The 26416-nt window shown below is 40.9% G+C and overlaps 1 long non-coding RNA gene across 1 annotated transcript; it reads right to left on the reverse strand.

The window, feature by feature from the left end:
* Window positions 1-4080: 4080 nt before the first annotated feature.
* Window positions 4081-25121, reverse strand: LOC132533461 (uncharacterized). Its single transcript, XR_009545353.1, has 2 exons — window positions 24888-25121; window positions 4081-4315 (listed from the first exon to the last, which is right to left on the reverse strand). It is a non-coding gene; the product is annotated as an uncharacterized LOC132533461 (long non-coding RNA).
* Between the last annotated feature and the right edge of the window lie 1295 nt (window positions 25122-26416).

The raw sequence follows: 26416 nt of genomic DNA on the forward strand, positions 1-26416 counted from the left end.
ATAAAAATAATCTTAAGGGGGAGTCAGGCGGTAGCGTAGCAGGTTAAGCACATGTGGCGCAAAGTGCAAGGACTGGCTTAAAGATCCTGGTTGGAGCCCCTTGGCTCCCCACCTGCAGGGGGGTTGCTTCACAAGCGGTGAAGCAGGTCTGCAGGTGTTTGTCTCTCTCTCCCCCCTCTGTCTTCCCCTCCTCTCTCCATTTCTCTCTGTCCTATCCAACAACAACATCAATAACAACAATAAAAAACAACAAGGGCAACAAAAGAGAAAATAAATAAGTAAATAAATAAATATAACCTTTAGAACTTACCAATAGAGAAAAAATGGCAGGCAACTCCAGCATTCCATCTAACTTTAAGGACAGACTGCTTGGGCACTACCAACTTTTTTTAAAAATGACAATTCTATTTATGCCAGGGGCCAGCCCCAGCAGGTTATTACGGTTAGCCTAGAGGAGGAGGGGCTTCGGCGAAAAATGAAGAATGAGAGACGTGAGTTGATGCTGAGTCAAGCTCAAGCAGACATCTCTGTCTTACTTAAGCAGAACTTTATTTTTATAGTCTCAAAAGGCTTAGATCATTCAAACAAAAATCACCAAGGTATTGACTATTAAAACAAAAATCACCAAGGCTTTGATTATTGAAACAAAAATCACCAAGTAAGAACAGCATAGGTAGGGAACACTTCCTGCTTTGTGGAAGAACATTTACATTCCAGGGGCACTTTCCGCCCTAGAGATCACATCACTGTTTCTGAGCTTTTTGTTTTTCCTATACCTGTGTGCTAGGCAAATGGCCTATTGATTAAGATTAATATTCTACCTTTTTTTTTTTTAAAGATTTTATTTATTTATTTATGAGAAAGATAGGGGAGAGAGAGAAAGAACCAGACATCACTCTGGTACATGTGCTGCCAGGGATTGAACTCAGGACCTCATGCTTGAGAGTCTAGTGCCTTAGCCACTGTGCCACCTACTAGACCACAATATTCTACCTTTTATGCCATTTTCTTGGCCCTATGCATCAGAAGACAATGGTTTATAGAAAGTTCAAGCTTGCTATGTTTTTAGGGGCCTTAAACAAATTGAGCAGCCCATTTTTCACAAAATCTGTTCCATTGTTTGATCAAGGAGTTTTGTTCTGTTCCAAGTTAAACTCTAGCTAGAATCCATCTTCTGTGTATGCTCACTATGTGACCTAGGTTCTTGTGTACTATTCCTGCATAAGGAGGTGGGAGCATAGTGGTGGATGGTAGATTAAAAGGCCCATTGTACCTAGGCAGGTACCATAACTTTCCACTAATTATTTATGTTATATAAGGTGGCCCCTCCACTGTGGGAACCACCAGTCTTTCTCTATATTTTAGAATACTAAAGGAAGTGGTGTAGATAAAGGGGAAAACATTTTTTCCTATTGGGGCCTCCTGAAAAATTCTGCATTACTGCTATTGCTTGTTCCATTATGATCAATCTTACAGAGTGCAGTGCAGGTTTTGTCATTATTTTTGTCATTTGGTCAGGCTCTGAGCCTGGCCATAGGCAAATATCACCAAGACCACACAGAGCTTAATCATGGCAAAAGGCGAGATGGTTTCAGTTTGGCCTGGAGAGTCCAGCCATGCTGAACTTCCTGCGAAGCTGGTACTGTGTCAAGCAGCTCGCATGGCGGCGCCTGCGTCATATTTATTTATTATTTATCTCCTCTCTTCTCAATTTCTCTTTGGCTCATTTTTTCTCTTAAATATTGTTTACTTATTTATTTATTTATTTATTTATTAGAAAGGAGGAGTGAGAGACAGAACCAGACATCACTCTGGTACATGTGTTGCCAAGGATTGAACTCAGAACCTCATGCTTGAGAGTCCAGTGCTTAATCCACTGTGCCACCTCCCAGGCCACACTCTCTTTGTCTCTACTCCTTACCCCCCCCCAAAAAAAAAAAAAAAGAGCCAGAGTATCATATTGGCACATGTGATGCTGGGCATCAAACAGGATCTTGTGCTTGAGAATCTAATACTCCCTTCGTATCATCTCCCAGGGTTTGGGTTCTGTGTCTCTAAAACATTACTGTAAACCTACCTGACTATAAGCTGTGTGTGTGTGTGTGTGTGTGTGTGTGAGAGAGAGAGAGAGAGAGAGAGAGAGAGATAGTGTAAGATTGTATCTATGTAAGAAAAGAGAGAGCTGGGTAAATACCACAGCAATTTATGCAACAGATTTTCATGCCTGAGATAACAAGAGGTCCCACAACCACCGTAATCAGGAGCTGAGCAGTACTCTAGTGAGAGAAAGAGGAAGCACCAGAGGTTGAACTCAGGTCCTCATACTCTTCCTGCTATGCCACCTCCCAAACTGTGATGTTTGTGTGTGCTTTAGTATAACTTCCAAATGATACATTAAAGAATAACACTACTAGTCAGGTTGTTTGTTTGTTTGTGTTTTGTTTTGTTTCCAGGGTTATTGCTGTGGTTCAGTGCCTGCACTACAAATCCACTGCTCCTGGAGGTCATTTTTTTTGCCCTTGTTTATCATTTTTGTTGTTATTATTGTAGTTGTTATTGCTGTCATTGTTGCTGGATAGGACAGAGAAATGGAGAGAGGGGGAGAGAAAGATTGACACCTGCAGACCTGCTTCACTACCTGTGGAGCAACCCCCCTGCAGGTGGGGAGCCTGGGGCTCGAGCCGGGATTCTCATGCCCATCTTTGCGCTTTGCGCCATGTGTGCTTAACCCGCTGTGCTACTGCTCAGCCCTCGTTTGTTTCTTATACTCCATTCCCTCTCTCCCTCTCCCTCCCACCCTGTGACTTATAAGATTATAAAAAATGGGCATATAATTCCACACCACTCCCTTCACCAAAGTTCTGTGTCCCTCTCCCCTGGCAGTAATCGCCATAGTTCTCCCAAGGTAATAGATATGGGTGTTTCCTCTCTCCATATCTACCTGTCTGCCTATCTATCACTATCTATCTATCTATTTTTTTCAGCTCATTTTTATTCAATTCTACTATATACCTTCACTTCCTTTCTAAGCCACACCTACATCTTTCACAACGTCTGGGTGTCTTTCCTTTTTCCTCTTCGTCTCAGAGAAACAGCGCCTGACTTGTTCAGGTAGTCTCCAGGTTCTCTTCCCTCTCAGTGATGGTGTAAAAACAGATTCCTAGTCACAAACTGGGGTTCAGAGCCCTCTGGTCATCTTCCCCTAACATTTCCTCCTTTCTGGGAGTATGAATAAAAAATTTTTTTCAGGTGCAGAAGGAAGGAGTTCTGGCTTCCGTAATTACTTCTCTGCTGCACATGGACATTGGGTGGGCAATCCATACCCCCAGCCTGTCTCTATCTTTCTGTAGTGAAGTAGGGTTCTGGGGAGTTGATCTTCTGGGACACATTGATATGGTCATCTGCTAAAGGAGGTCAGGATGGGATTATAGTATCTTTTGGAACTTGGTCACTGAAAGGTAGTAAAATATAAAGCAAGGCAAAATGTTTAATAAACAGGAACCAAAGAGCAGGAATAGAGCAAATGAAAACATGGACCTTAGGGTGAAAAGGAGCGAGGATGTCTATTTTAGGTAAGTTCTTAGGACCCCAGGACTTTAGTAATCTGAGTTAACATGGAAGTTGACTAGAAATATTGTTTGGAAGAATGGTGGTCAGAGTAAAGAACTGAACTTGAAAACTGGGGTAGGGTAGAGATTGGTTCCCAAACTTGGAAAACAAAAACCAAAAACCCCCAGTCTGCCCAATCCCATTTTAAATGCAGCATACTTTTATTTTTACTTTTGGATGAGTCAGGCTCATGTGCATGGGTGTTTTCACCACTTTTACTTTTTCATTCAGGCAGAGAGATAAGGTGAGTGAGATATTCAGAGGGACTTCACAACTCCAAAGCTCCCTCTGTTGCCATAGCACCTCCCAAGTGCCGCTGGGACTTAAACCTGGACCAGACACACGTCAAGATATGCTAGCTCTCAGGTCTGAAATGTAATTTTTAAAATATTTAAATGAGGTTTAAATAGCCACATGACCTGGAGCTACCATTAGGCTGGTCCCACTGGAACTAATCTTATACCTGATTACCTTGGTTCACTATATTCACTTTTATTGCTGGGTAGCAAATGAACACAAAGTTAGTGACATAAAGTGACGCATTTATCATTGATAGATTTTGTGGGGGAAATTGTGAATCTGACTGCACAGAGTCAGAGTGTAAGAGAGTTGCAATCATGTCCATTGCCAGGTTGCATTGTCATCTGGAGACTTTACTGGGGAAGATTCCACCTCCATATTCCTTCAGGTTGCTGCCAAACTTTACCTAATGATAAAAGAATTGAGGTTGTTATTTTCTTTTTCCATTATATATTTATTTACTTTGGTGTTGGTATGCTTCTAAATCCTGCTTATAAGACCTTCTGTTTTGATCATCACATTAAGTATTACTTTAGGTTCGCTTGTATTCTATTTACATAACCACTGTTAACTAAGCACCCCCCTCCAGGACATTGGTTTAATCCTCACTGGTCTGGGCCTTTCCCTTCTCCCTGCCCCCTATCCTACGTACTTCCTTGTTCTTGACTCTTCCGCCTCAGGAGAGATGCAGGACAGATTTTTTTTTTTTAATTTATTTCTTTATTGGGGAATTAATGTTTTACATTCAACAGTAAATACAATAGTTTGTACATGCATAACATTCCCCAGTTTCCCATTTAACAATACAACCCCCACTATGTCATTTATCATCCTTCATGGACCTGTATTCTCCCCACCCACCCACCCCTGAGTCTTTTACTTGGGTGCAATATGCCAATTCTATTTCAGGTTCTACTTGTGTTTTCTTTTCTGATCTTGTTTTTCAACTTCTGCCTGAGAGTGAGATCATCCCGTATTCATCCTTCTGTTTCTGACTTATTTCACTCAACATGATTTTTTCAAGGTCCATCCAAGATCGGCTGAAAACGTTGAAGTCACCATCAGGACAGAATTGTGTTGTGATTAGAAGAGATTAGATTATTGAACCGCATCCCCGCTCATCAATAAAGAGATACTGCTTCCCAGCTCAGCCATGAGTCCCTGGTCATCTCTCTTTCCTGCCCGTGAAGCAAGCGTGACAATTTGGCTGCTATTTTCTTGCTGGATGTAAGCCAGAACAGCACTTAGCTCCTAATGACTACCTGCCTCTAGGTTTGGAAATACACTCTTGGGGGTCAGGCAGTAGCATAGTGGGTTAAGTGCACATGGTGTGAAGCACAAGGACCAGCTCAGTGATCCCGGTTTGAACCCCCCACTCCCCACCTGCAGGGGGGTTGCTTCTCAGGCAGTGAAGCAGGCCTGCAGGTGTCTAACTTTCTCTCCCCCTCTGTCTTCCACATCTCTCTCCATTTCTCTCTGTCCTATGCAACAGTGACATCAGTAATAATAACAACAATGATAAACAAAAGGAAAAAATGGCCAAGCCCCAGCAATAATCCTGGAGACCAAAATAAATAAATAAATAAATAAAATAAAAAATTAAGAATAAATAGAAACTTTGTTGTCATAACTTCTAGCATTGCTTTTCATGAGTCACTTTTTATATTTAAAAATATACTAATTTATAATTTATTTTTCATCAGAACACTGTTCTGCTCTGACATATAATGAGTTGTCGTAAGTGAATATTTTTCATATGTGTTAAACAACAGCCACACTTTTTTTTTTTTTGGTATGTGTGGAGATTAAAGCTGAGGCCACTGGTGCCTCAGGCATGAAAGTCTTTTTGCATAACTAGTATACATCTCTCTCTCTCTCTCTCTCATATAAAGATTTATCACATACAAAAATAAGTATAACAAAAATGCTCCTTTTAAAAGATATTTATTGTGGTCTGGGAGGTGGCACAGTGGATAAAGCACTGGATTCTCAACCATGAAGTCCTGAGTTCGATCCCCAGCAGCACATGTACCAGAGTGATGTCTGGTTCTTTCTCTCCTCCTGTCTCTCTCATGAATAAATAAATTCTTTTAAAAAATATTTATTTTAGTGAGAGGTACAGAGAGAAAGATACAGAAAAAGAGAGACCAGAACACCGCTCAGCTCTAGTTTATGGTGATGCAGGGGATTGAACCTGGAACCTCTGAGCCTCAGGCGTGAAAGTCTTTTGTATAGTCATTACGCCAAAATAATAATAATAGTTTTTTTCCATGTTATACTTTTTTCTTTTTTGATATTTATTCCTTTTTGTTGCCTTTGTCTTATTGTTGTAGTTATTGATGTTGTTGTTGTTGGATAGGACAGAGAGAAATGGAGAGAGGAAGGGAAGACGGGGAGAGAAAAATAGACATCTGCAGACCTGCTTCATAGGGAGCCAGGGCTCAAACCGGGATCCTTATGCCCATCCTTGCACTTTGCACCACCTGGACTTAACCTGCTGCGCTACCTCCTGACTCCCCAATTACAGTTTTTTTTTTTTTAAAATAAGAAATAACAGCCTTTTCATTTAAAGGGAGTTTCTGTTCAGACACTTGCTAGTAAGCACATAGACTTTATAAGAGCAAATCTCTTGTTTACTTTTGGCCTCCAGATGTTAAGGAAACCCTAGTGTGGGAATCTGATTTCAAGCACCTCTCCATAATAAAGACACACCACAGGTTAGGTCTCTAACTCTCCTCCCCTGCCCTTTCACATCTCCCTTCAGCCAACCATGGGTGAGATTGCGAACCCTCAAAAAAGAATAAAAGGTCATTTATGCCTAAAGGATAAAAGACCAGACAAACTGCCTATCAGGGGACGTCAGTTTGCTGAATTTTCAGCACGTCTGGATGACCCCCTCTTCTGTGCAAAAGAGATTAAAGCTTTACTAAACCAATAACTCACACTCTGTGCCTTTTTATTTCAGGTGAATTTGGCCAATCGGTCAGTATTTTCTTGTGACTAATAGATTACAGGATTGTAAGATTACAGTGTATAGTTGCACTTTACACCCACCACCAAAGTTCTGTAGCCCCACTCTCCCGCCTCCCATAACCACCATAGTTCTCACAATTCTTAGAAATAGTTTGCTTCCTTCTGCTTTTTTTTTCAAGTTCATGTTCATGTGTATGATTCCACATACAAATCAAACCTTATGATAGTTGTCTTTGATCTCTTTTCTTATTTCGCTAAGCATAATCACCTCCAGTTCCATGCATTTTGTCTCAAAGGACAACAGTATTATCTTTTTTGATTACAGAGTAATATTCCCTGGAACATATACCCCATTACTTCTTTGACCAATTATCTTGTTGATTGACATTTAGGCTGCTCCAATTTTTGGCTATTGTGAATAATGCAGCTATGAACATAGGGGTGTATATGTCCCTTTGAATTAATGTATGAGTTGGACAAATGCCTAAGAGTATTATTACTGGATCATAAAGTAATTTAATTTTTATTTGTTTAAGGACTGTCCATACAGTCTTCTCCTTTTTTAAAATATTTATTTATTATTTATTTTCCCTTTCATTGCCCTTGTTGTTTTTTATTGTTGTAGTTATTATTACTGTTGTTGTTGTCATAGTTGTTGGATAGGACAGAGAGAAATGGAGAGAGGAGGGGAAGACAGGGGGGAAGAAAAATAGACACCTACAGGCCTGCTTCAACGCTTGTGAAGCAACTCCCCTGCACGTGGGGAGCCGGGGGCTCAAACCTGGATACTTATGCCGGTCCTTGCCCTTCGCGCCATGTGCGCTTAACCCACTGCGCTACTGCCCAACTCCCCATACAGTCTTCTAAAGGGGCTGTACCAGTTTGCATTCCCCACCAGCAGTTTAGCAGAGTTCCTTTTTCTCTGCAACCTTGCCGACACACCTGTCATTTATGATTTATTGATCCCTTTTGATTTGACTTTGTGGTACGGTGTTAGGTGGTGGTCTGGTTTCACTTTTCTACATGTGGCTGTCCAGTTTCCCCAGCACCATTCATTGACAAGACCTTCTTTATCCCATTGAATGGTTTTGGCCCCTTGGCCATATATTAGGTGGTTGTATATGTGTGGGCTCATTTCTGGACTCTCAGTTCTGCTCCATTCATCCAGGTGTCCATGCTTATTCCAGTACTGTGCTATTTTGATTACTGTTGCTTTGTAGTATAAACTGAAGTTGAGAGCATTATAACTCCATGTTTTTCCATTTTCCTCAGAAGTACTTTGGCTATTTGTAGCTTTTTGTGGGTCCACACAAATTTTTGGACAAGTTGTTCAATGGCTTGAAAAATGTCATTGGAATATTGATAGGGTTGGATTGAAATTGTAGATTGCTTTTGGTAGAATGGCCATTTTAATAATGTTTATTTTTTCCAGTCCAGGAATAAGGAATGTTCTTCCACTTCTGTGTATCCTTTTCTGTTTCTTTTTCTTTTTTCTTTTTTTTTTTTCTTTTTGCTTCCTGGGTTATCGCTGGAGCTCAGTGCCCGTACCACGAATCCACTGCTCCTGGAGGCCATCTTTCCCATTTTGTTGCCCTTGTTGTAGTTGTTATTGTTGTTATAGCTATTGTTGTTATTGGACAAGACAGAGAGGTATCAATAGAGGAGGGGAAGACAGAGAGGAGGAGAGAAAGACACCTGTAGACCTGCTCATCACTTGTGAAGTGACCCCCCCCTGCAGGTGGGGAACTGGGGGCTTGAACCAGGATCCTTAGGCCGGTCCTTGTGCCTTGTACCGTGTGTGCTCAACCCACTGAGCCGCCACCCAGCCCCAGTCTCTTTCTCTATTTCTTTTAGCAATGTCTTATAGTTTTCATTGTAAAGGTCCTACATCTCCTTCATGAGATTTACCCCAAGGTATTTTATCTTTTTGGGTTCAATTGTAAATGGGATTGCCTTTTCTTTCCCTTTCCTTTCACTCCTTGTTTGTGTACAGAAATGGCATAGATTTATGTGTATTGATTTTGTATCCTGCTTTTTTACTGAATTTATTAATTATTTCAAGTAGTTCTTTGGTGGAAACTTTGAGGTTCTCTAGATATATTATCATATTATCAGCAAATAGTGATTGTTTGATTTCTTCCTTTCCTATCTAGCTACCTTTGATGTCTCTTTCTTGTCTGATTGCAGTAGTGAGGACATTAAGGACTGTGGGAACACGCTCCACTGGTCCTTGACACTGAAATCTTTACTCAGGCTAACTCAAACAAAGTTACTCAAACAGGAAAAACATTCTAAGACTTAAGTTTATTCTTAGAAAGGCCGATATGGCAAACACCCTTCTGTCTGAGGGAGACAGAAAAAGTGTGCTTTCTAACTAGAATAGTCTATCCTTTTAAATGTTTGTAACAAATTCCACAGAAAGCTTACAGCAGCAAAAAGCATAATGGGTACATCTGGAGAAGAGTTATGGGGTCACAGCAGAGATATAGATTACATAGGGTAGGGCAGGGGTAGATAGCATAATGGTTATGCAAAGAAACTCTCATGCCTGAGGCTGCAAAGTCCCAGGTTCAATCCCTTGCACCACCATAAACCAGAGTTGAGCAGTGCTCTGGTTTAAAAAAAAAAAAAAGGAAAAAAAATTACATTGGGTAAATATTGAATGGCAGGTACATCAATTTTCTCAGGGCAAGTATTATATTTTCACAATTCTGCTAACTAACCTCATATGGTATCAGGCTAGGTAATGTTTCTGAAGATTAGCAGGTCACAAAGTTTCCAGTTAGTTCTTGGGTGATTTAGTGGAAAGGAAAGGCTTTGGCCTCTCCCAACACCCACTAACTTCTGGAAATCCATGAGTTTCAGCATTACAGAGTGACTAAAATCATAGTTTGTGCTAATCTGAAACTGGCATAAAGCCAGAATATCAAGATGTATATATTGTATTAGATGTTCCTGAACAGAGGACGATGTTGGGGGGAAGACTTTTAGCTTTTACCTGTTGAGAATGATATTAGCTGAGGGTTTGCTGTAAATGGACTTTATTCTGTTGTGGAATTGTTCTTCTGTTTCCAACTTCTGGTGGATCTTTGTCTTTAGTGGGTATTAGATCTTGTCAAATGTTTTTTTCTGCATCAGTTGATAGGACCATGTGATCTTTATCTTTCTTTTTGATGACATGATGAATTATATTGATTGATTTTTAAAAATATTTATTTATTCCCTTTGTTGACCTTGTTGTTTTATTGTTGTAGTTATTATTGATGTCGTCATTGTTGGATAGGACAGAGAGAAATGGAGAGAGGAGGGAAAGACAGAGGAGGAGAGAAAGATAGACACCTGCAGACCTGCTTCACTACTTGTGAAGTGCCACCCCTACAGGTGGGGAGCCAGGGGCTCGAACTGGGATCCTTATGCCGGTCCTTGTGCTTCGTGCCATGTGTGCTTAACCCGCTGTGCTACCGCCTGATTCCCATTTGTGATATGTGGATTTGTGGATGCTGAACTATCCCTGTTTTCCAGTGATGATCCTACTTGGTCTTGGTAAATTATTCTATTGATATGTTATTGGATTCTATTTGCCAAAATCTTGTTCAGGATCTTTGCATCTATGTTGATCATGGATATAGTGCTATAGTGTTCTTTTTTTGGTAGTCTTTTCATGCTTTAAAAGTGTTTTTATTGAGGTGATTAATGGTTTACAGGAAATACAGTTGTTGATATATGTGTAAAATTTCTCAATTTTCTGCAAAACACTCTTACCCTAGCCTGGGTCCTTTTCCCCCATCATGCACCAAGACCTGAAAGCACCCTCCTCCACCCTTCATAGTTCTTTGCTTTTGTGTAATGCACCAAACCCAGCCAGTCCCATTCTGTATAGCAGCAAAAAACAGTAAAATATGTAGGAAGAAACCTAACAAAAAAGTGAAAGAGCTTGTATACTGAAAATTATGAGTCATTAATTAAGGAAATAAGCACAAAGCACAAGGGCCAGCGTAAGGATCCCGGTTCAAGCCCCTGGTTCCCCACCTGCCGGGAAGTCGCTTCACAAGCGGTGAAGCAGGTCTGCAGGTGTCTATCTTTCTCTCCCCTTCTCTGTCTTCCCCTCCTCTCACCATTTCTCTCTCTCCTAACAACAGCGACATCAATAGCAACAACAATAATAACTACAACAACAATAAAAGAACAACAAGGGCAACAAAAAGGAAAATAGAAAAATATAAAAAATTTACAAAAAAAAAAAAGTACTGTTAAAAAAACAACAACAACCTAATGGTTCTTGCTCTGTATGTCAGTTTCTTTCTTTCCAAGCAGCCTGCAGTGATTTTTGTCTTCTCCTGGCTTTTGGGTAGTTTTACTATGATTTATCTTGTGTTCCATTTTGGCTTCAGAAATTTGTTTCTCCCTCTATTAAAAAAGAAGAAGAAGAAGGAGAAGAGAAGAAGAAGAAGAAAGGAAGAGGAGGAAGAAGGCTGCTCAGAAGTGGTGGTGCACTTGAGGTTCCAGAACCTCAGAAAAACAAAAACAGACAAACAAAAACATAACAAACGAATTAGGTAGCTTCAATAAAATGTAGGGTGTAATACTGCTGCACAAATACTTCAAGCCTTCTTTCTTCCTGCTCAAGATCTCTATTTGCTTCTCTTCAAGGACTTCTTCACTGAAAGAAGACAGAATCATCAAGAGATTTTGTTTTATGTTTCACTCAGGTCCACACCCACTCTTAGTACTACAGAGCAAAGGTTCTTAAAGTATGGATCCCACACCCAGGGCATGAGAATTACCCAGACATTTGTTAAAATACAGACCATCGTGCTCCAGGAGGTGGCACAGTGGATAAAGCACTGGGTTCTGAAGCATGAGGTCCCGAGTTCAATCCCCGTCAGCACATGTACCAGAGTGATGTCTGGTTCTTTCTCTCTCTCCTCCTATCTTTCTCATTAATTAATAAATAAAATCTTAAAAAAAAATACAGACCATCAAGTCTTACTCTAGTTGAACCAAACACTCTGGAGGCAGATTTCAGCAAACTTTTAATATATGCTGAACTCAGAGAAGACTGTTTGCCTGTTTCTTTTCTTTCTTTTTTTTTTTTTTTATGTTCTAGGCTTTTTTTTTTTAATTTAAGAAAGGATTAATTAACAAAACCATAGGGTAGGAGGGGTACAACTCCACACAATTCCCACCGCCCAATCCCCATATCCCACCCCCTCCCCCGATAGCTTTCCCATTGTCTATCCCTCTGGGAGCATGGACCCAGGGTCATTGTGGGTTGCAGAAGGTAGAAGGTATGGCTTCTGTAATTGCTTCCCTGCTGAACATGGGCGTTGACTGGTCGGTCCATACTCCCAGTCTGCCTCTCTCTTTCCCTAGTAGGGTGGGTCTCTGGGGAAGCTGAGCTCCAGGACATATTGGTGGGGTCTTCAATCCAGGGAAGTCTGGCCGGCATCCTGATGACACCTGGAACCTGGTGACTGAAAAGAGAGTTAACATACAAAGCCAAACAAATTGTTGAGCAATCCTGGACCCAAAGCTTGGAAAAGTGGAGAGGAAGTATTAGGGAGGTACTCACTGCAAACTCTAGTGTACTTCTGCTTTCTTACTTTGGTGCCATACTCCAAACTCAGTCAATTTCTGCTTTGCGTTTCTACTTCTTTTTTTTTTTTTTTACATGCATAACATTCCCCAGATTCCCATTTAACAATACAACCCCCACTATTTCATTCATCATTTTTCATGGACCTGTATTCTCCCCACCCACCCACCCACCCCAGAGTCTTTTACTTTGGTGTAATACTCCAATTCCATTTCAGGTTTGACTTGTGTTTTCTTTTCTGGTCTTGTTTTTCAACTTCGGCCTGAGAGTGAGATCATCCCATATTCATCCTTCAGTTTCTGACTTATTTCACTCAACATGATTTTTTCAAGGTCCATCCAAGATCGGCTGAAAACGGTGAAGTCACCATTTTTTACAGCTGAGTGGTATTCCATTGTGTCTATATACCACAACTTGCTCAGCCACTCATCTGTTGTTGGACACCTGGGTTGCTTCCAGGTTTTGGCTATTACAAATTGTGCTGCCAAGAACATATGTGTACACAGATCTTTTTGGATGGATGTGTTGGGTTCCTTAGGATATATCCTCAGGAGGGGAATTGCAGGGTCATAGGGTAGATCCATTTCTAGCCTTCTGAGAGTTCTCCAGACTGTTCTCCACAGAGGCTGGACCAATTGACATTCCCACCAGCAGTGCAGGAGGGTTCCTTTGACCCCACACCATCTCCAGCATTTGCTGCTGTTACCTTTTCTGATGTATGACATTCTCACAGGAGTGAAGTGATATCTCACTATTGTCTTGATTTGCATTTCTCTGACAATTAGAGACTTGGAGCATTTTTTTATGTGTTTCTCGGCCTTTTGGATCTCTTCTGTGGTGAATATTCTGTCCAAGTCCTCCCCCCATTTTTGGATGGGGTTATTTGTTGTCTTGTTGTTGAGTCTGGCAAGCTCTTTATATATGTTGGTTATTAAACTCTTATCTGATGTATGGCATGTAAAGATCTTCTCCCATTCTGTGAGGGGTCTCTTGGTTTGGGTAGTGGTTTCTTTTGCTGTGAAGAAGCTTTTTAATTTGATGTAGTCCCATAGGTTTATACTTGCCTTAGTCTTCTTTGTAATTGGATTCGTTTCATTGAAAATGTCTTTAAAATTTATGCGGAAAAAAGTTCTTCCAATATTTTCCTCTAAGTATCTGATAGTTTCTGGTTTAACATCCAAGTCCTTGATCCACTTGGAATTTACTTTTGTATTTGGTGAAATACAGTGATTCAGTTTCATTCTTCTGCATGTTTCAACCCATTGTTTCCAACACCATTTGTTGAAGAGACTCTGCTTCCCCCATATAATAGTATAGGCCCCTTTGTCAAAGATTAGATGTCCATACATGTGGGGCCTCATTTCTGGGCTCTCAATTCTATTCCACTGGTCAGTGTGTCTGTTCATGTTCCAGTACCAAGCAGTTTTGATGACAATGGCCCTATAATACAGTTTGAGATCTGGGAGTGTGATGCCTCCGGTTCTGTTCTTTTTTCTCAAGATTGTTTTGGCAATTCTAGGTCTTTTCTGGTTCCAGATAAACATTTGTAGCATTTTTTCTATTCTCCTAAAAAATGTGCTTGGGATCTTGATGGGGACAGCATTAAATTTGTAGATGGCTCTGGGTAATATATTCATTTTGATGATGTTAATTCTTCCAACCCATGAACATGGAATATCTTTCCACTTCTTTGTGTCTTTTTCAATTTCTTTGAGTAGTGACTCATAATTTTCAGTATACAAGTCTTTCACTTCTTTGGTTAGGTTTATTCCTAGATATTTTATTGTTTTTGTTGCTATAGAAAAAGGAACTGATTTCTGGATTTCAATTTCTTCTAACTTAGTGTTTGCATAGAGGAATGCCACTGACTTTTGAATGTTAATTTTATAGCCTGACACATTACTGTATTGCCTGATGATTTCCAAAAGCTTCTTGCTGGATTCCTTAGGTTTTTCCATGTATACTATCATGTCATCTGCAAATAAGGAGAGTTTGACTTCTTCTCTTCCAATCTGTATGCCTTTAATTCCTTGCTCCTGCCTGATTGCTATGGCAAGAACTTCCAACACTATGTTGAATAGTAATGGTGATAGTGGGCAGCCCTGTCTAGTACCTCATCTGAGGGGAAATGCTTCCAGTTTTTCACCATTGAGTATGATGTTGGCTGTAGGTTTGCTATATATAGACTCCACTATCTACAGGAATTTTCCATCTATTCCTATTTTTTGTAGTGTTTTGATCATAAAGGGATGTTGTATTTTGTCAAAGGTTTTCTCTGCATCTATTGATATGACCATGTGGTTTTTGGTCTTGCTTTTGTTGATATGGTACGTCACATTGATTGATTTACGTATATTAAACCAACCTTGCATGCCTGGGATAAACCCCACTTGGTCATGATGAACAATTTTTTTGATATACTGCTGTATCCGGTTGGCTAGAATTTTGTTCAATATTTTCGCATCTATGTTCATCAGAGATATTGGTCTGTAGTTTTCTTTTTTGGTTGTGTCCCTGTCTGATGTTGGCTTCATAGAAGCTGGCAGGGAGTATTCCAGTGTCTTCAATCTTCTGGAAGACTTTTAAAAGTAGAGGTATTAGTTCTTCTTTGAAAGTTTTGTAGAATTCATTTGTAAAACCATCTGGTCCAGGACTTTTATTTTTGGGAAGATTTTTGATAACTGTTTCAATTTCATTAGCTGTGATGGGCCTGTTCATGTTATCCACTTCCTCTTTACTTAGTTTTGGAAGTTGGTAGGTATCTAGGAAATCATTCATTTCTTCCAGGTTCTCTAGCTTGGTGGCATATAGTTGTTCATAGAAGCCTCGCATGATATGTTGAATTTCTGCAGTGTCTGTTGTGATTTTTCCTCTTTCATTTACTATCCGATTTATTTGGGTCTTCTCCCTTTTTTGTTTTGTGAGTCTGGCTAAAGGTTTTTCGATTTTGTTTACTCTTTCGAAGAACCAACATTTACTTTCATTGATCTTTTGTATGGTTTTCCTATTCTCAATGTTATTTATTTCTGCCCTAACTTTAGTAATTTCTGTCCTTCTGGTTGCTTTAGGATTCCTTTGTTGTTCTTCTTCTAGGTCTTTAAGATGTGCAATCAGGCTGTTTATTTGTGCCTTTTCTTGTTTCCTAATGTGTGCTTGTATAGCTATGAACTTCCCTCTTAGGACTGCTTTAGCTGTGTCCCAAATATTTTGATAGCTTGTGTCTTCATTTTCATTGAACTCTCGAAACATTTTGATTTCTTCCTTGATTTCCTCTTTGACCCAGAAGTTGTTAAGAAGTGTACTGTTGAGCTTCCACATTTTGGCACTGTTACTAATCTTTTGTTGATTGTTAAGTGTTAGTTTAATTCCACTGTGGTCTGAGAAGATGCTTGGGATGATTTCAGTGCTCTTGAATTGGCTGATGCTGTCTTTGTGGCCTAACATATGGTCTATCCTTGAGAATGATCCATGTAGATTTGAGTAAAATGTGTATTACAGTTTCTTGTGATGAATGACTCTGAAAATGTCCAATAGTTCTAGTTATCTATCTCTTCATTTAGCTTCCTTATGTCTTTACTGATTTTCTGCCTGGATGATCTGTCAAGTTGAGATAGTGGGGTGTTGAAGTCCCCTACTATGATTGTGTTACTGTTAATATATTGCTGTAGCTCTTTCAGTAGAAGTTTGATGTATTTAGATGGCTTCTCATTGGGTGCATAGATATTAATAATTGTTAAGTCCTCTTGATTGACTGATCCTCTGAGCCTTAAGTAGTGTCCATTCCTATCTTTTTTAATCTTATCTATTTTAAAGTCTATCATGTCAGATATGAGCATAGCTGTTCCTGCCCTTTTTTGTGGGCCATTGGCTTGAATGATAGTTTTCCATCCTTTCACTTTAAGTCTGTGTTTGTCTTGTTGCGTTAGGTGAGTTTCCTGTAGACAACATATTGTTGGGTTGTGTTTTCTGATCCATCTTCCTACTCTGTGTCTTTTAATAGGTGAATTCAGGCCATTGACATTTATTGATATCAAAGATTGAAGATATTTTAACGCCATTCTTGTAGAGTTTTAGAGTGTTTTGATATATGTCCTATTTGTGGTGGTCTGGTTGTTTATAGGAGACCTTTCAGAACTTCTTTCAGGACAGGCTTGGTGATGGTTGCTTCCTTCAACTGTTGCTTGTCTGAGAAGGTTTTGATGCTTCCATCTAGTCTGAATGACAGTCTAGCAGGATATAGTATTCTTGGCTGAAAGCCTTTCTCATTGGGTACTCGATAGATATCTTGCCATTCTCTTCTGGCCTGTAGTGTTTGTATGGAGAAGTCTGCTGCTAATCTTATGGGTTTTCCTTTGTAGGTGACTCTTTGTTTTTCTCTTGCAGCCTTGAGGATCCTTTCTTTATCCTTATTCCTTTCCAATCTAAGTATGACATGTCTTGGTGTCTTTAGGTCTGGGTTAATTCTGTTTGGGACCCTCTGGGCTTCTTGAATCTTTATGTCTTTGGTGTTGTCTAGACTAGAGAAATTTTCAGCTATTATGGCCTGGAGAACGCTTTCTTCCTCTCCTTCTCTTTCTTCCTCTGGTAAGCCAATAATGCGTATATTGTTTCTTTTGAAGTCATCCCATAAGACTCTGTTGTTGTTTTCAGCATCTCTTAATCTCTTTTTGAGATCTCTTACTTCTTTTTTAGTTGTCTCTAATTCATCCTCAATCTTGCTAATTCTGTCTTCAGCCTCATAGATTCTATTCTCTCTGCCCTCTACTGCTTTCTGGAGTTCATCTATTTTGTTGCCCTGCTCTGATACTGTTTTAGCTTGTTCAGCTAGTTGCCTTCTTAGCTCAGCGATTTCAGCTTTCAGCTCTCTAATAACCATGAGATAATTAGAATTTTCTTCCATATTCTCATTTGTTGTTCCTGTATTTCTGATTACAATTTTTTCAAATTCTTTACTCACTCCTGTTATTATTTCCTTAGCTAATGTTTGGATGTTGAACTCGTTGTTTTGTGCTTCACCCTCTGGAGGACTTTTAGCTGGACTCTTGTCCTGGTTCGAGTCTCCAATATTTTTTCTTGTTGTTTTAACCATTTTATATAAGTTAACAGTTTTTTCAATCCCTGAGTTGGAGTTCAGTGGTGTAAAAGCCTTTTTTTTTTTCCCCTGTAGGCTATGGGAGCCTGAGGGCTTTTAAACTATCAATAGGCTTCTTGGCTTAATCACTGACTCCTGACCAAGAGATAAAGCAGGGTGTGGCAGAGATAATCCAGTGGTTATGCAAAGAGACTTTCACAGCCCCTCAGCTATGCCACCGAGGTATAAGTCTTCTCCTGAGTTTCCCGGTTAGATCTCTGTGCCCTGGTGTCCCTCCCTGTTGCTGCTCCAGATTCTGAGGGTAGTAGCAATGGAGACTCAGAGTTGCACTTGGTGAGTCTCTGGGGAGTCCTTTCCTCCCTTCAGCTGTCCCCTTGTTGGTGGAGCAGACTGGAGGTGGTGTCTCCACTGACAAACTGTTGAACTGTTAGCAGTCCCTTAATCTCTCCTTAGGTCCCTCTCTCCTCTCTGTCACCAGCCATGCGTGTTTGTACTCACGGGTGATTTACTGGGTTTCTGTGGTCATTCTAGTCCTGTCTTGTTTCGGTCCGGGTGGTCTCCTTTGGTATTCCTAATTGATCCGGGAGAGGAGAGGAGAGGAGAGGAGAGAAAGCGATCTGCTGCTTGTAGCTCCGCCTCCGGAAGTCGAATCTGTTTGCCTGTTTCAAGTCTATCTATGATCAGTGTTGTGATTGCATCAGTCATGGTTCTTACTGTGTTTGTAAGATGTCTTTCAGAAATAACTGTGGGGGATTAGATGGTTCACTAGATAGTGCACCTACATTTCCGTGTGTCCCAGGTTTGAGCCCTAGTACCAGGTAGGAGGTGCCATGACACTAGAGGAATCTCTGATGCTGTGGTCTCTGAATGAACCTCTTTGTCTGAGTGAGAAATAAGCAGAGAGTGGTGAACTCATGTATGTGCAAAGGCCCAACACTCTCCCCTTATGTCCCCCCTCCAAAAACAAACAAACAAAAAAAACTACTGGACCTCAGATTATACAATATAGTTCGTGATGCATCAAGGTTGTAGGAGGACAATTAGGGCCTGGGGCTTTGCTAATACTGAGGTTGGGAGTAAAATCTTAGGTCTTCACACACTTACTATTAGTGAATTCAAACCAAGAGTAGGAATTTAAAGTATGAGAAGAGAGAGAGAGAAAAAAAACTACTCAAATGTCTAATGGCCAGCTATCTAAATCAATCAAAACTTGTAAATCAAAGGCACCTTATGGTGGGAGAATTGGCCTGACACTTATTTAGTCATGTGACAGCTGGTGTGTTTGGGAGTACCCTCTTAGAAGTAGATGCCTGGACATAAAAATTTATCAGCAAGGCTTGGGAGATAGCATAATGATTATCCAAAGAGATTTTCATGCCTGGGGCTCCATGGTCTCATGTTCAATAACCAATACCATAGCAAGTGCTATAGTAAAAATAAAAGAAATATATATTCAAGCATTTGCATTGCAAAATGAAAAAACAATTGTTAGGATTTACATAATAGGAAGTTGGATGGTAGCACAGTGGGTTAAGCGCACGTGATGAAAAGCTCAAGGACCCGTGTAAGGATCCCGGTTTGAGCCCCCGACTCCCAGAGAGCCACTTCACAGGTGGTGAAGCAGTTCTGCAGGTGTCTTTCTCTTCCCCTCTCTGTCTTCCCCTCCTCTCTCCAGTTCTCTTTGTCCTATCCAATAACAACAACAATAATAACTACAACAATAAAATAATAAGGGCAACAAAAGGGAATAAATATAAAAATATTAAAAAAAGATTTACATTATATATATAGTTTTTTTTCCAAACCAGAGTACTGCTCAGCTCTTGCTTCTGGGGATTGAACCTGAGACTTTGGAACCTCATACATGAGAGTCTTTTTGTTTTTTATGTTTGTTTGTTTGTTTGTTTTTTATCAACAATCCTAGCCCCAAACACAATGATAGAGTGGAATTTTGGCTTTTGGTTTGTCAGTTCGCGGCTTGTTAATCATGGAATAAAATTGTCCTTTTCTCTGGACCTTATTTCTCAGCCTGGACTGACTGCTAACTGTATTAGGAGGAATTGTGAATGGATATAGAATGTGAAAATTTTCAGTGTGGATTTGCCCACAGAGAGATTGTGGAGGTCACTGAGAAATACTTACACTATTCATCTTTGTAGGGAATGGGAGTCTCTTGACTCCCATGAATGGGGAATTGGAACATAACAATCCAAATATATTGATGGTGTCTGCTATAAGACAGGTTTAACACCCAGTACCACCAGAGTACAGAAGGGGAAAATTTAAGGTCAGCTTTCAAGGGGAGGGGAGGTATTGTTTGAGCTGAGTCTTACAGAATTAGGAATTGAGTTCCCCAAAGTTAACTATTTTTTTCTGCCTATCAGGGTTAGTTCAGCTTCTCTCTCTCAGTATCTTTTTTTTTTTTTTTTTTTTTGCCTCCAGGGTTATTGCTGGGGCTTGGTGCCTGCACTATGAATCCACTGCTCCTGGAGGCCATCTTTTCCCCATTTTGTTGCCTTTGTTACCCTTGTTGTCCTCATTATTATTGTTGTTGTCATTGCTATTGTAGGATAGGACAGAGAGAAATGGAGAGAGGAGGGGAAGACAGAGAGGGGGAGAGAAAGATAGACACCTGCAGACTTGCTTCACCACTTGTGAAGCGACCCCCCTGCAGGTAGGGAGCCGGGGGGCTCGAACCAGGATCCTTATGCGGGTACTTGTGCTTTGTGCCATGTGTGCTTAACCTGTTGTGTTACTGCCCGACCTCCTCTCTTAATATTTATTTATTTATTATTATCACTATCATTTTTTAACCAGACCAGAGCACTGCTCAGCTCTGGCTTATGGTAGTTGGGAGGATTGAACCTGGAACTGCTTCACCATCTGTGAAGCTTCTGTGCGTGTGCTCCATTGTGGAGGCTGGAAACTCGAACCCAGGTCCCTGTACATGACAAAGTATGTGCTCTACTAGGTGAACCATCTTCTAGCCCATCAGTTGTTAACTCTTTGACTAAAGTTTTATTTGGGGAGACTCCTTCCGTCCTTCTTTTCCTTCTTATTGTCGCTAGAGTTACCATTGGGGTTCGGCGCCTGCATAAAGAATCTATCTTTCAAATAACTTTCTTTTTTTACTTTTTGTTTGTTTGTTTTGTTTTTGCTAGATACAATGAGAAATGGAGAGGGGAGGGGGATAGAGAGGGAAAGAGGGTGCCAGGAGGTAGCATGGTGGGTGTGAAATGCACATGGCACGAAGTGCAAGGACCAGCATAAGGATCCAGGTTCGAGCACCCGGTTCCCCACCTGCAGGCGGGCGGGGGTCGCTACACCAGCCAAGAAGCAGGTCTGCAGGTGTCTATCTTTCTCTCCCCCTCTCTATCTTCCCATCCTCTCTCGATTTCTCTCTGTCCTGTCCAACAACAACAATAGCAACAATAACAACAACAACAGGGCAACAAAATGGAAAGAATGACCTCTAGGAGCAGTAGATTCATGGTGCGGGTACCGAGCCCCAGAGATAACCCTGAGGGCAAAAAAAAAAGAGGGAAAGAAAAGCATTGTGTTCCGGTAAGTGACACAGTGGATAAAGCATTAGACTCTCATGCGTGAAAGTGTGAGGTCCTGAGTTCAACCCCTGGCAGCCCATGTACGAGAGTGATGTCTGGTTCTCTCTCTCTCTCTCGCTCTTTTCCCATCTTTCTCACTAATAAATAAAATAGATAGCGGGGCGCCAGGTAGTAGTGCAGCCGGTTAAGCGGTTCTAGCCCCTGGCTCCCCGCCTGCAGGGGGCGTCGCTACACAAGGTGTGAAGTGGGTCTGCAGGTGTCTATCTTTCCCTCCCCCTCTGTTTCCCCTTCTCTCTCAATTTCTTTCTGTCCTATTTAACAACAATAGCAATGGCAACAACAAGGGCAACAAAATGGGGAAAATGGCCTCCAGGAGCAGTGAAAAGAGAGAGGGAGAGAGAGAGAGAGTTGAGGTAGATAGCATAATGGTTATGCAAATAGACTCTCATGCCTGAGGCTCCAATGTCTCAGGTTCAATACCCCACACCACTATATGCCAGAGCTGAGCAGTGCTCTGGCTGTAAAAAAGAAAGAAAGAAACACACACACACACACACACACACACACACACACACACACACACACACACACACAGAGGGAGACAGAGAGAGAGAGAATATAGAGACACCTGCAACACACTGCTTTACTGCTTTTGAATATTTCCTGCTGTAGGTAAAAACCACGGGCTTGAATCCATGCTGATGTGTGTACACTATAGAGTGTGCCACCCCTTGGCCCTCCTCCTTTCCTTCCTCCCCCTCCTTTTTTTATATTTTACATTTTTTGGTTTCTCTTTAGAAATCTTTTTTCTCTGAATGCAAATTTCCTATGTGTGTTTTACTTTATTATTCTTTTTTGGGTGAATGATGCCAGACATCAAACCTTATATATCTTATATTTTTATAGTAGACTCTAAGAATCTTAAAGTGCTCCATGGGCAGATGCCTCACCAGTGTGTCCCAGAACCTCACCTTTCCAGAGCCTTGCCCCACTAGGGGAAGATAGAAATAGACTGGGAGTATGGATCGATCTGCCAGTGCCCATGTCCAGCAGAGAAGTAATTATAGAAGCCAACACTCCCACCTCCTGCACCCCTGAAAGAAGTTCTGTCCACACTCTCAGTGGGGGGAGACATGCTGGGAGAAGATGACCAGAGGGCTCTGAATCCACATTTAACCAGGACTCAGAGAAGAAAGAGGGGGAAAAAAGGATAGTCAGAAGTAGTAATAGATGTAGGTGTGACTTAGAAAGGAAGAGAAGGCAGGACCACAGAAAAAAATGGGCAAAGATATATATGCAAATATAGATATAGAAATAATAGCCAACACATGCCTGTGACCTTGGGAGAACTACTGCAGTTTCCAATGGAGAGAATGGGGACACAGACTCTGGTGGTGGAATGGTGTGGAATTGTACCTTTGTTATTTTATTGTAAATCAATATTGTAAATTGTAAATTAATATTGTAAATCAATATTAAATAACCAATAAAAAATCATTAAATGCTGTTTTCACATTTCAATAATAAATGGACTCAAACTCTAGATTTACTAAGAAACTAAACCTCGGGAGTCGGGAGGTAGTGCAGCGGGTTAAGCGCACATGGCACAAAGCACAAGTTCTGGCGTAAGGATCCCGGTTTGAGCTCCCGGCTCCCCACCTGCAGGGGAGTCGCTTTCTAGGTGGTGAAGCAGGTCTGCAGGTGTCTGTCTTTATCTCCCCCTCTCTGTCTTCTCCTCTTCTCTCCATTTCTCTTTGTCCTATCTAACAACTTTGACATCAATAACAACAACAATAACTACAACAACAATAAAAAGGGCAACAAAAGGGAAAATAAATAAATATATATATATATAAACTAAACCTCAGGAATAGATATCTTAAATTTCCCCCTTGCTACATCTGTATAGTCATATCTTATATGCTGAGATATATAGATTGATAGAACAGATTTTGGTGTTTAATAGATTTGGTTCTCATAGAGTGGGATGCTGTCCTAGCCCATCCACAGATCTGTAGTCAAAGTCAGGTGTTTTTTAAAAAAATTTTATTATTCCCTTTTGTTGCCCTCGTTTTACTGTTGTAGTTATTATTGTTGTTGTTGTTATTGATGTTGTTGTTGTTGGATAGGACAGAGAGAAATGGAGAGAGGAGGGGAAGACAGAGAGGGGAGAGAAAGAGAGACACCTGCAGACCTGCTTCACCACTTGTGAAGCGACTCTCCTGCAGGTGGGGAGCTGGGGCTGGAACCGGGATCCTTATTCCTGGTCCTTGCTTTGCACCAAGTGTGCTTAACCTGCTGCACTACCACCCGACTCCCAAAGTCAAGTTTATTTACTCATTGCACTGAGGCAGGCTACACACCAGAGGAGAAAATGAATAGAGGTAATTTAGTAATTAGGGTGAGATAAAATTTAAAAGAAGCAGTATTCAAGGCCGCATGTAAATGGGTCAATGTCAAGTCTAAATTGTGTAGTCCCAAAATACTGTTTCTTTGGAAAATGACAGTTTTAGACATGGAATGCTGTGTCTAAAACTTTTTCTGTAACTTCAGGGCAGGGATAGATAGCATAATGGTTATGCAAAGAGACTCTCATACCTAAGGCTCCAAAGTCCCAAATTCAATCCCATGCAACCTCCATAAACCAGAGTTAAGCAGTGCTCTGGTTAAAAAAAAAAAAAAAAAGTAACTTCGTACCTGGATTGTAAATTAAACTACTTTTTAAAAGTGATTTGGATTCTCCATTCAGAAATTAAATATATCATTTGTGTTTATATAATTTCAAAGTTTCTGATAAGCCGATTTCAGAGAATTCCAGTGAATAAAAAAGCCACTGAAAGAAGGGAGTGGCTTTGCTACTTTATGATGGAAGGTATTATTGAGAAAGCTTTTTCTGTTATTTTGCAGTCACCTGATTTGTGTCTGTTATCCAAGCAAATCTCTACTTTCCTTGGTCCTGCCAACTTGGCTTTTTCAGTGTTCACTTTAAATAAAGCTGAATTTCTAGACAAAGGGCATAGTCTGATAATAGTGAATGCACCTCACTTCTCTGGACGACATCCAGTTACCGCTGCAGTGGTAATGAAATTTTATGGAATCATCTGTAATGTATCTGGACTGTGAACTTCTTGGGGAACTGCACCTTTCAAAGACTTCCTTTGTACTGTCAGTGAATTCACAGATGAGTCATCAGCGTTGCTTACCCTTAGTTTCTCTTAGAATGTAACTCCTTCAGCTTCTTCACAGTGAAGGTAGCAAGGACCATCTGTCCCCAGACCAGTGTGTCTCCAGAGTCCCAAGGAAAGTTAAGGTACTGAGCGAGGGTAGATAGCAGCATAGTGGTTATGCAAAGAGTCTCATGGCTGAGGCTACAAAGTCCCAGGTTTAATCCCCCCACACCATAAGCCAGAGCTGAGCAGTGATCTGGTAAAAAAAGAGGATGAGGGGAGTCGGGCGGCACAGCGGGTTAAGCGCACTTGGCACAAAGCACAAGGACCAGTGTAAGGATGCCAGTTCGAGCTCCCCACCTTCAGGGGAGTTGCTTCTCAGGCGGTGAAGCAGGTCTGCAGGTGTCTGTCTTTCTCTCCCCCTCTCTGTCTTTCCCTCCTCTCTCCATTTCTCTCTGTTCAATCCAACAACAACGACATCAATAACTACAACAATAAAAAAAAACAATAAATAAACAATTAAAAAAAGGAGGATGAGGAGAAGAAAAAGAAGAAGAAAGTTAAGATACTTAACTTCCTGTTGTTACCTGTTCAGTGAAGAATGGTGGGCAGAGTCATCTGCATGTGTCAGAATCAGCTAACATGAGTTTTTGTGTAGAACCATTAATCATGTTCTGAGTGTCTTGTGAAATCTTTGGCCCAACCTTCAAAGGTAAAGCCTTTAGTCATGGAGGCGTAGCACCAGTACTCCCTTCCTTCACATGCTACCATGGGAAATTTTGATAATGTTCCAGAACACCTTTAAATAAAATGCAGTCAGGTAAGCAATAGTCATAGATTTTCCAAGTCAGAGTCTAAAAGAAATAGCACTCTAGAATGCTTAGCTTCTTTCCCTTTTTTTCCCTCTCTTTTGAAATTTTTTTTGGTATTATCTTTATTTTTTTATTTATTTAATAGAGACAGCCAGAAACCAAAAAGGGAAGGGGGTGATAGAGAGAGAGAGAGGGAGCCGAGCAGTAGACCACGGGTTAAGTGTACATGGTGCTAAGTACAAGAACAGGCATAAGGATGCCCGCTTCCCACGTCACTTCACAAGCGGTAAAACAGGTCTGAAGATGTCTGTCTTTCACTCCCCTTCTTTGCCTTACCCTCCTCTCTCAATTTCTCTCTGTCCTATGCAATAACAACAACAACAACAATAATAACACCAACAAAGGCAACAAAAATGGGGGGAAAATGACCTCCAGGAGTAGTGCATTCCTAGTGTAGGCACCTCGCCCCAGTGATAAGCCTGGAGACAAAAATGAAAATGAAATAAAGTAAAATGAGGGAGAGACAGAGAGACACCTGCAGCACTGCTTCACTGCTCACAAAGCTTCCCCCTGCATGTGACTTGAACCACCCAGCCCTATCTTCTTGATCTCTTTAGATTTATTTCATTTATTTCATATGTGAGTTTCATATGAGGCAGAGGGGAAGAGAGAGACAAACTAGAGTACTACTTCAGTTTACATGGTGCCAGGGATCAAACTGGGAACCTCAGGCATGAAAATCTGATAATCTACCAGCTAAGCTTTTTCCCCCAAACAGAACTCTTAGTTTCTTTTCTCTCTTTCTTTTTCATATTTATTGGAGACAGAAAGAAATTGAGAGGGGAGGAGATAGAGAGGGAGAGACACACCTGCAGCACTGCTTCATCACTTGTGGTGGCTTGAATCCGGGTCCTTATGATTTATAACACATGAACTCAAACCAGTGTGCCATAGTCTGGTCCCAGAATTCTTAGTTTCTTTACATTACTTTCTTTCTTTCTCTCTCTCTTTTTTCCTTCCTTCCTTTTTTTTTTTTTTTTTGCCTTCACGGTTATTGCTGGGGCTCAGTGCCTGCACTACAAATCCATTGTTCCTGGAGGCCATTTTCCCCATATTATTGTCTTTGTTGTTGCCCTTGTTGCTATGGCTGTTGTTGTTGGATAGGACAGAGAGAAATGGAGAGAGGAGGGGAAAGAGGGGCAGAGAAAAACACCTGCAGACCTGTTTCACCGCCTATGAAATGACACCCCTGTAGGTGGGGAGCCGGGGCTCGAACCAGGATCCCTGAGCTGATTCCTGTGCTT

This window comes from Erinaceus europaeus, chromosome 16 (assembly GCF_950295315.1).
Source record: "Erinaceus europaeus chromosome 16, mEriEur2.1, whole genome shotgun sequence".
NCBI classification, from domain to species: domain Eukaryota; kingdom Metazoa; phylum Chordata; class Mammalia; order Eulipotyphla; family Erinaceidae; genus Erinaceus; species Erinaceus europaeus.